At 41.1% G+C, this 7484-nt stretch overlaps 1 protein-coding gene across 2 annotated transcripts in view; it reads left to right on the forward strand.

The window, feature by feature from the left end:
- The window catches only part of LOC117947745 (low-density lipoprotein receptor-related protein 1-like), a 90066-nt gene that overhangs the window by 36441 nt on the left and 46141 nt on the right, over positions 1 to 7484 (forward strand). The gene's annotated exons all lie outside the window — the stretch shown is intronic.

Here is a 7484-nt window from a genome sequence, read left to right on the forward strand (position 1 = left end):
CAGTGAACAAGAAATGAATTACTTGCATAAGAGCATGCAAGCGACACTTAGGTAATCAGTTAGTTGTCAGTTAGTCAGCTCACCCCATGTGAAATTTCCATACTTTGCCTCAGGAATCCAATGGTCAACTTTGCATCTAGTAGCTTAGACAAATGTAAGATGTAAAGTATTACAGCCTCATCTCCGAAAGCTGCTCATATCAGCATGAAAAAGTGCCAAGTAGAAACGCTGAGTCCAGCTTTAATTTTCAAAAGGTTTGCCTGTGAAGAACAGAAGGGGCCCTTACACACCACTTAATCATCCCATAGAGGCAATATGTGTGTAGCTTGCTTACAGTGATATGATACATGTAAAGCTGACAGCAGGCCTTCAGGCATTCATTTACACATTTCGCGACATGGAAACTTTAACCTACTGTGTAGGTTGATTAATGTACTGACTGTGCATGGCTATTCAGAAGCCTGGAAAAGTATTTTCCTACTGATCTTGTTTTATGAAATGTAATGTTATCTGTTGTATTCTAACTCTGGTCATAGATTTTGGATATGATGACATTTGGCATTAACTTTTCGCATAGAAGTCCTTTCTAATTCAGAAGCAGAAATACTTTATTGACATACAAAGCATGTGAAGACTTCCCTTATAGATCTGATCATGAGCCTGACAAAGTTTGTTTTTTTCTCTTTGGCTGACAGAGCTGTTAAACTCTAAGAATGGGGCAGAAATGTAGACAAAACATAAAGGTGAGGGTGTGGGTTTGTGTGTGTATGAATGATTTTGGAGGTATGGAAAGTGTTTCCTTGAGAATCATCCCCAGACGTGAATGGCAGACGTGAAGAAAACCAGTGGAGAAAAACCTGCAACCTGATTAAAGTGTCTTGACTGGTATCCACTTTAAATGAAGCTTGCAACTGCTGTCACTGCTGACAGCCGGGGCAGACCCGAGGCTCAGAGACTCAGTGAACCACAACCTCCACAAAATGGGGTTTTCCATTTGATTCACTGCACTCTCATGAGTTGCATATAACCCATCTTGCCCTCATTGTGTTGGCTTGCCACTGTGGCTTTTTATCCAGCGCTCTGTTAAGTGGTCTGAGAGGTAAATGGGGGCGAGGGGTGGAAGTGTAGAGGGGACCCTGAAGATAGAAGCAAAGGAGACAAGGGAATGCTAAAATGAGAGAGAGAGAGAGATTTAAGGTAGTGATTTGCTGTGTGTGTGTGTGTGTGTGTGTGTGTGTGTGTGTGCGTGTGTGTGTGTGTGTGTGTGTGTGCGTGCGTGCGTTAGAGTGGAGTTGGTACACGTGCGTGCATGTGTATTCATCTGTGCAGCCAAGGTGATTTAAATGTGCATACGTTAGGAGGCCTCTTCTATCCCAGGGACAAATCTTTTTGGCGTGCATTACACATTCCAGCGTTGGGTTATATCAGGCTGAACTGCCCCTACATTTCTCCAGTCGTCTCATATCACTTTAACACGCTCATAGCTGTGGCTCACACACACAAAGACATCAACCCAAATACCTTTGACTCAAGCACTCATTACTTAGTGACCTATTACTTTTTTTATGAATTGAGATTTGACTGGTATGCTGTCACTGTAAACAAACTGTAGATCTGTCTACGTCCTGTCCCACCTGTGTACACCTTTTTAGAATACGTATTGCTTGCATTGTACCCTTGTACATCATAGTCAACCTGTAAATAAGAGGAAGCATCTAAAATTAAAATTAGATGGCTTATTGTTTTATATTTATTTTTTTACTTTGTCTTCCTTTGACACCCTAACTTAATAAGCTAGTAAAACCAGAATTTAAGTTCTAATGTTCCGCATGGTTTGGAATAAGGCAATCAGGTTATTGTCGCTCTATTAAATTATGATCAGCGCTCACACAATAAGAAGAGCAAAGTGACCTGTTCTTTTAAATTTTAAATTTGGTTGTTAAAACCAGTTTCTTCCAGCCAAGACTTTTGGCTAAGGTCAAGCCCTGCATGCTACGAATATACTTTGAAAGAGTCATACGTGGATTTATTACATCATGTTTAGAGTACTGTAACTCTTTGTGTGTTGGATTGGATCAGTAATCCCTCGGTCAGTTACAGCAAGTCCAGAACGCAGCAGCTTGACTTAAAACCGGGACAAAAAGCGTGACCACATTACACCAGTTTTGGCCACGCTGCACTGGCTTTCTGCCTGTTAAAGGATAGATTTAAAAAATATTGCTTGTTTCAAGATTTTAAATGGGTTGTTGCCTTCTTAATAATTTATTTTACATGTTCACACACCTGTCAAAGCACTGAGGTTCTACTAATCAGATGCTCCTCGATGTGCCCAGATCCAAGTGGAAAATAAAGGTGACCGGGCCTTTGCAGTAGCTGCTCCAAACCTCTGGAATAGTTAAAAGAGTCATAGCTTAAGACCCACTGTTAGTCGTTGGCTTTTAATTAACCTTTTTTCTACTGATGGTTATTTCGTATTGTGTGTTGTTTGAGTATAATATTACTTTGTTTTTTTGTTAGCTTTGTTAAGCACTTTGGTCAACTATGGTTGTTTTTAAAAGTGCTAAATAAATAAAAGTGAACTGAGCTGTGTCTGAAACATTATCTGTGGATCTGCCTTTCTGCTGTGATGTACAGAACGGGTTTGCCCCAGGAAATTTTTAAGCAGTGGCGGTAGTCCACCCAGATCTTGTTGCATCTCCTCTTGTGACTCTAAACAATAGCCCCATCATTAAATGTATGTCCTTTGCTGTGTGGAAATGTGCTAGTGGAGGTGGTTTTAATTTCAAGTAAAGTGGCCCACCTCTAATATAACACACTATGGAATACCCTGACAGTGTGGTTCCAGTCATGTTAGTTGGTGGGCTTTGGCTGTCCTCAGTCCCTCAGCGAGCAAACAGACAAGAGGCTCTCTTTGCACTTTGGCTGACTCCGGATTTTTATGTTGCATCAGTCTAGGCTTTCAGCTGCGATAAGAGAGCAAAAAACTCATTTGTTAATTATGTGGATAAGTCAAAAGGCCTTTTGATGAAAATACAGCATGGTTTCCCTAGTGAGTGGTTGCTTTAAAATGTTAGCTAAGCTTCCTGTGTGCCCTTTAAACCATTTGCCTATTTTATTGTTGAAGGGGATCTTGCTCTTTCAAAACAAATTCTGATCATATAAATGGTGCTAGCATGTGCTCTTTGTCAGCTCTATTCAGTATTTTATTATGAGCAGGGCTCAGGTGCTCTCCTAAAAGTATGTTGGGGGGACCTCTGGCCGTAGAAGGATACATATGAAGGCAAGGGGGGGGGGTGTACAGGGTTTACACAAACATGGTGATTTATAGCTTCTGGGAGCTTGAGAGAACAGGGCAGATAAGTAGACAAGGGTTCCAGATGTGGCCTGCTCTGTCTGCCTGTGTGAGTCTCTGTCTGGGAAGATAAAAGAAGAGCAAAGCCTACCCGTCCCATCCTCTCCACCCTCCGAGCAGAACTCCACAGCAGGGACCAGCCCTTCTCCCCACGTCCCTCTGCCCATCGTTCAGACTTCCTTCCTCCTTCTTCCTAGCCTTTGTTCTTGAGGTCTTTTTCTAGAATAATTTGGTGCACAGATGGTCTTGTTACAAGTCAACATCTAATTTCAAACAAAGTTTCATGGTGAAAAATCAGTCAGATTGCCATGATAGTTTTTATTTTACTATTTGTTAATGTCCATCTAGTTTAAACAAAGGCGTCTGATGTACTACATTATTTTCTCACCTGTCTCCTGCATCCATCCAAAGGGAACATGTCTATGACCTCTTTTTTTTTTTACCCATAATTTCTTCTCCTAATTCTTTGTCATGGGTGCAATCATGTCGCATTAGCCCTGTCATCAGGTCTTCCTATCCAGCCAATAACCTCTCTTTTTCACTTGCAGCAGACAGGGATTTGCCAATGGCTTAACTGTTAGGAATTATAGCCTCATAACTGGAGGTCATACGGTATGTCAGATACTTATGGAAAATCATAATCGCTTAACTCCAAAACTGTGCTCTTGAGAGGTCAAAGAGGTTTTTTGCACAGATTAATAGGATACTCTTGGTATCAGGAGGATTATGGAAGCAGCATGATGATGATGAGCTAAAATATAAAAAAGAAATACTTGCATTGGCATGCAAGTAGAGGAAATAACAAGTACAAGTACAAATAAAAGTACACATTTTGTGGTGCTATTTCTGAGCCTAGGTGCTGGTGTGTGACTAGTATGAAAAAAACTAAATGGGCTGTGTCCCTTTATGTAAATAGCTTTTGCTATTTGGGCAGAAAGCATGTTTGTTGTTGCCAGCAAGACCCCCTCAATTTGTGAAACCTTTCCTCAGAGTAGTGTGAGCTGGTGGGTGTTAAGGGCAGGAAGTGAAATGGTGTTGTGAGGGCAGGGTGGTTGGATGAGGAGAAAGGGGGGGTTCGTTCGTTCGTTTCCAAGCAAACTTTCCACTTACCAGAAGCTGAATGGGAGAGGACGTCAACAGACTGTCTGGCTCTCTGGATAAGGGGTCCACCAATTGAACGCTGTTGCACAACGCAATAGTCACTGTGTTGCACAACTGGCTCCTTTACTCTGTATGTGATTCTAATCAATGCCTCATGCAGCCACGCTTGCAGCTGGATTTCTTTAAAGGAGTATGGTTTTAGAGCTGATAACAATGGGAGTATCCCAACCCCTATCAACTCCATGACAAACCTCTCCTTATTTATGAAACATCTTGGACTGGCTTTCACTCCCTCTCTCTGTTCTTTTTGACTATATATTTTTTTACAAGCTCATGTATTTACAGTTACCCCCCTTTTAGATGTGAAATGGCAACAGCCTTTGCTGACTGTCAGAATATTTCCAGCTTGGAGGTGCACCAGAACTTTTATTGTTCTGACATGTAAATTTATTTCACCATCAGTATCCAACTGTCTTAGTTTCTCAACCACAACCTCATTCTTTTCTCCTCAGTTCTGTTTATATTGTAGCACCAGGCATACTGTAAGTCCCATGTGGGGAAGGTCTTTTGAAGCTCTGTATGTATGCTAGGTGGGGTGGAGGGTTCTACATTAGGCCCAGATGTGTGTATGCTCTGTTGTGGAGCTTACTTTGGCTCTGTCTTTGAGCAGCATGGTTGTCATTGTTGGGACGATGGGGCAATTTCCCAGGGCTTTGACCATTCTTTATGAATGGTCAAAGCCCTGGGACTAGCTGACTGCAGGCTCACTGTCAATGGTGTTAGACCCCACTAATGTACCCCAACATAAAAGTTGTTCCTTGGATTAACTGGAGAGACACGTGTATGTGCAAGTAGTGCGTCTGTGTGATTGTGTATGTGTTTATACAGTGTTGTGCTTTGAAAGGAACTGAGTTGGCAGCTGTTAAAACACAAGGTTGTATGTACAGACCCACAGCTGGGGCTCCCTGCGGTTTGGTATTTCTGCACCCAGTCTCATAAGACAGAGTTTCTCAGAAAGTGAGAAAGTTTCCAGTGCTAACTTAACACTTTAACCCCAATACCCCCCAATGCTGGGGGTATATCTAAAATCAAGGTATCAGTCTGCAAAGCTTCCTCTTTTTTGGTTGGCTTAGTAAGCAGTGGGGTTACAGAATGTCACATTCCTTTGTCAGCGGTGTTGCAACAGTATTTTGGGTCACTTTGACCGATTTTTAAGTTGGTCCTTAAATTGCCTTTGTGTCAGGTTTCTGTGCAGCTGTGTCAAAACCTTTTGCTTGTCTGTTTTTTCATTTCCGGACCAACATGTACAGACGGGTGTCTCAATAAAAATTAAAATACAAAAAAAATTAGTGGAAAACGGACCGCAGAGGCCACCATGGGTCACTAAAAGTTTTGATCCTTATAATAATTATGTAAATCATGTTATGGCCTTCACACCAAGAAAATGTATATCTTTAGAAGAAGTGTGTTCATCCCTCCTGTAGATTCCATAGACATGTGGAGTGCAGGCCAAGGATTATTTTCGGCATTCTCACTTTACCAAGACACTAAATTGCTTTGGCTCTTAGTTGATTTTCATGGCTTGTTTAAAAATCTTACATGTTTTTTGCTGTTAAAATCTATCTTGATCTTTTTGAAAACTAGTCTTGAAGGCCTTTGTCCTAATATTGATAGTAGCATGAAGTACTTCCTTATTTTGTGAATTACGCTGTTCACAAGTGGTATCTGTTAAAGGGTCTGTGGTTGACCATTCTTACCTTTTAGCCTAGTTCTTCCTCTCAAAACACAGGTGTGGTTCCTGTTCACCTGGGAAAGATACTGCAGTGGAAACTTTTTTATTAGGAGATCAGGTTGTGTGGTCTTTTAAGTCACTAGCATATTTTGAAGCCAATTGTTGTCTATGTTTCCACCGCAGTCTAAAAACTTGTGAAGATTAATAATAATAATACATTTATTTACAGAGCGCTTTCCATCAAAGTTCTTTACAGCAAGGATAAACTTTAAATACAAACAGTACAATTTTTTTTAAAAATTGAGACAGTAAAACGTAAATAACACTATACAAATACATCAAGGATAAATGAGCATTTAGGAATCAAACGCAGCAGTGAATAAGTAACTCTTGAGCTTCGATTTAAAGACCCCAATTGAACATGCCAGTCTAACATCCACTGGAAGACTGTTCCATAATGTTGGAGCGCAATACGAGAAGGCTCGCTCCACAACAGTTTTCTTTTTAACCTTTTCTACTGTCAGCAGTCCTGACCCGTGGAAGCGCAGCAACCGATCAGACAGATATACTGGTGCAAGGCCATTCCCTATTTTGTATGTTAAGAGTAAGACCTTAAAGTCTGCTCTAGCCTGGACAGGGAGCCAGTGAAGTGAGGCCAGTACACGAGTTATATGTTTAGATGATCCAGTAAGAAAACGTGCTGCAGCATTCTGGACCATCTGTAGACCTCACAGACTTTTCTCAGGCAGCCCCGAGAACAGTACATTACAATAGTCTAGTTTAGATGTAACGAAGGCATAAATAAGGGCCTCGGCATCTTTAAGGGACAATACTGATCTGATCTTTGCAGTTCTTCGGAGATGAAAGAAGGCTACTTTTGTCACCTCCTTAATATGCAAGTCAAATGACAGTGACCGATCATTAACTATCCCTGGATTTTTCACTCTCTCCATACACTTAATGATCAAATCCTCAATGGACGGAGTGAAATTGTCATAAAAATGACCTAATCTAGGTGGTTCTATAGCTATCATCTCAGTTTCGGGTGAATTAAGTAGCAGGAAGTTTGCTGATAACCAGCTTCTCACAGCAGCCAAGCAAGTCGATAGCTTAACCAAATCGGATGCATTTCCTGCAATAACTGGCATATATATTTGTACATCATCAGCATAGCAATGAAAAGCAGTCCTAAAAGAACAAATGATCTGACCCAGTGGAGCTACATACAGACGTGCTCAAATTTGTTGGTACCCCTCCACAAAAAACGAAGAATGCACAATTTTCTCTGAAATAACTTGA

This window comes from Etheostoma cragini, chromosome 7 (genome assembly GCF_013103735.1).
Source record: "Etheostoma cragini isolate CJK2018 chromosome 7, CSU_Ecrag_1.0, whole genome shotgun sequence".
Lineage (NCBI taxonomy): Eukaryota > Metazoa > Chordata > Actinopteri > Perciformes > Percidae > Etheostoma > Etheostoma cragini.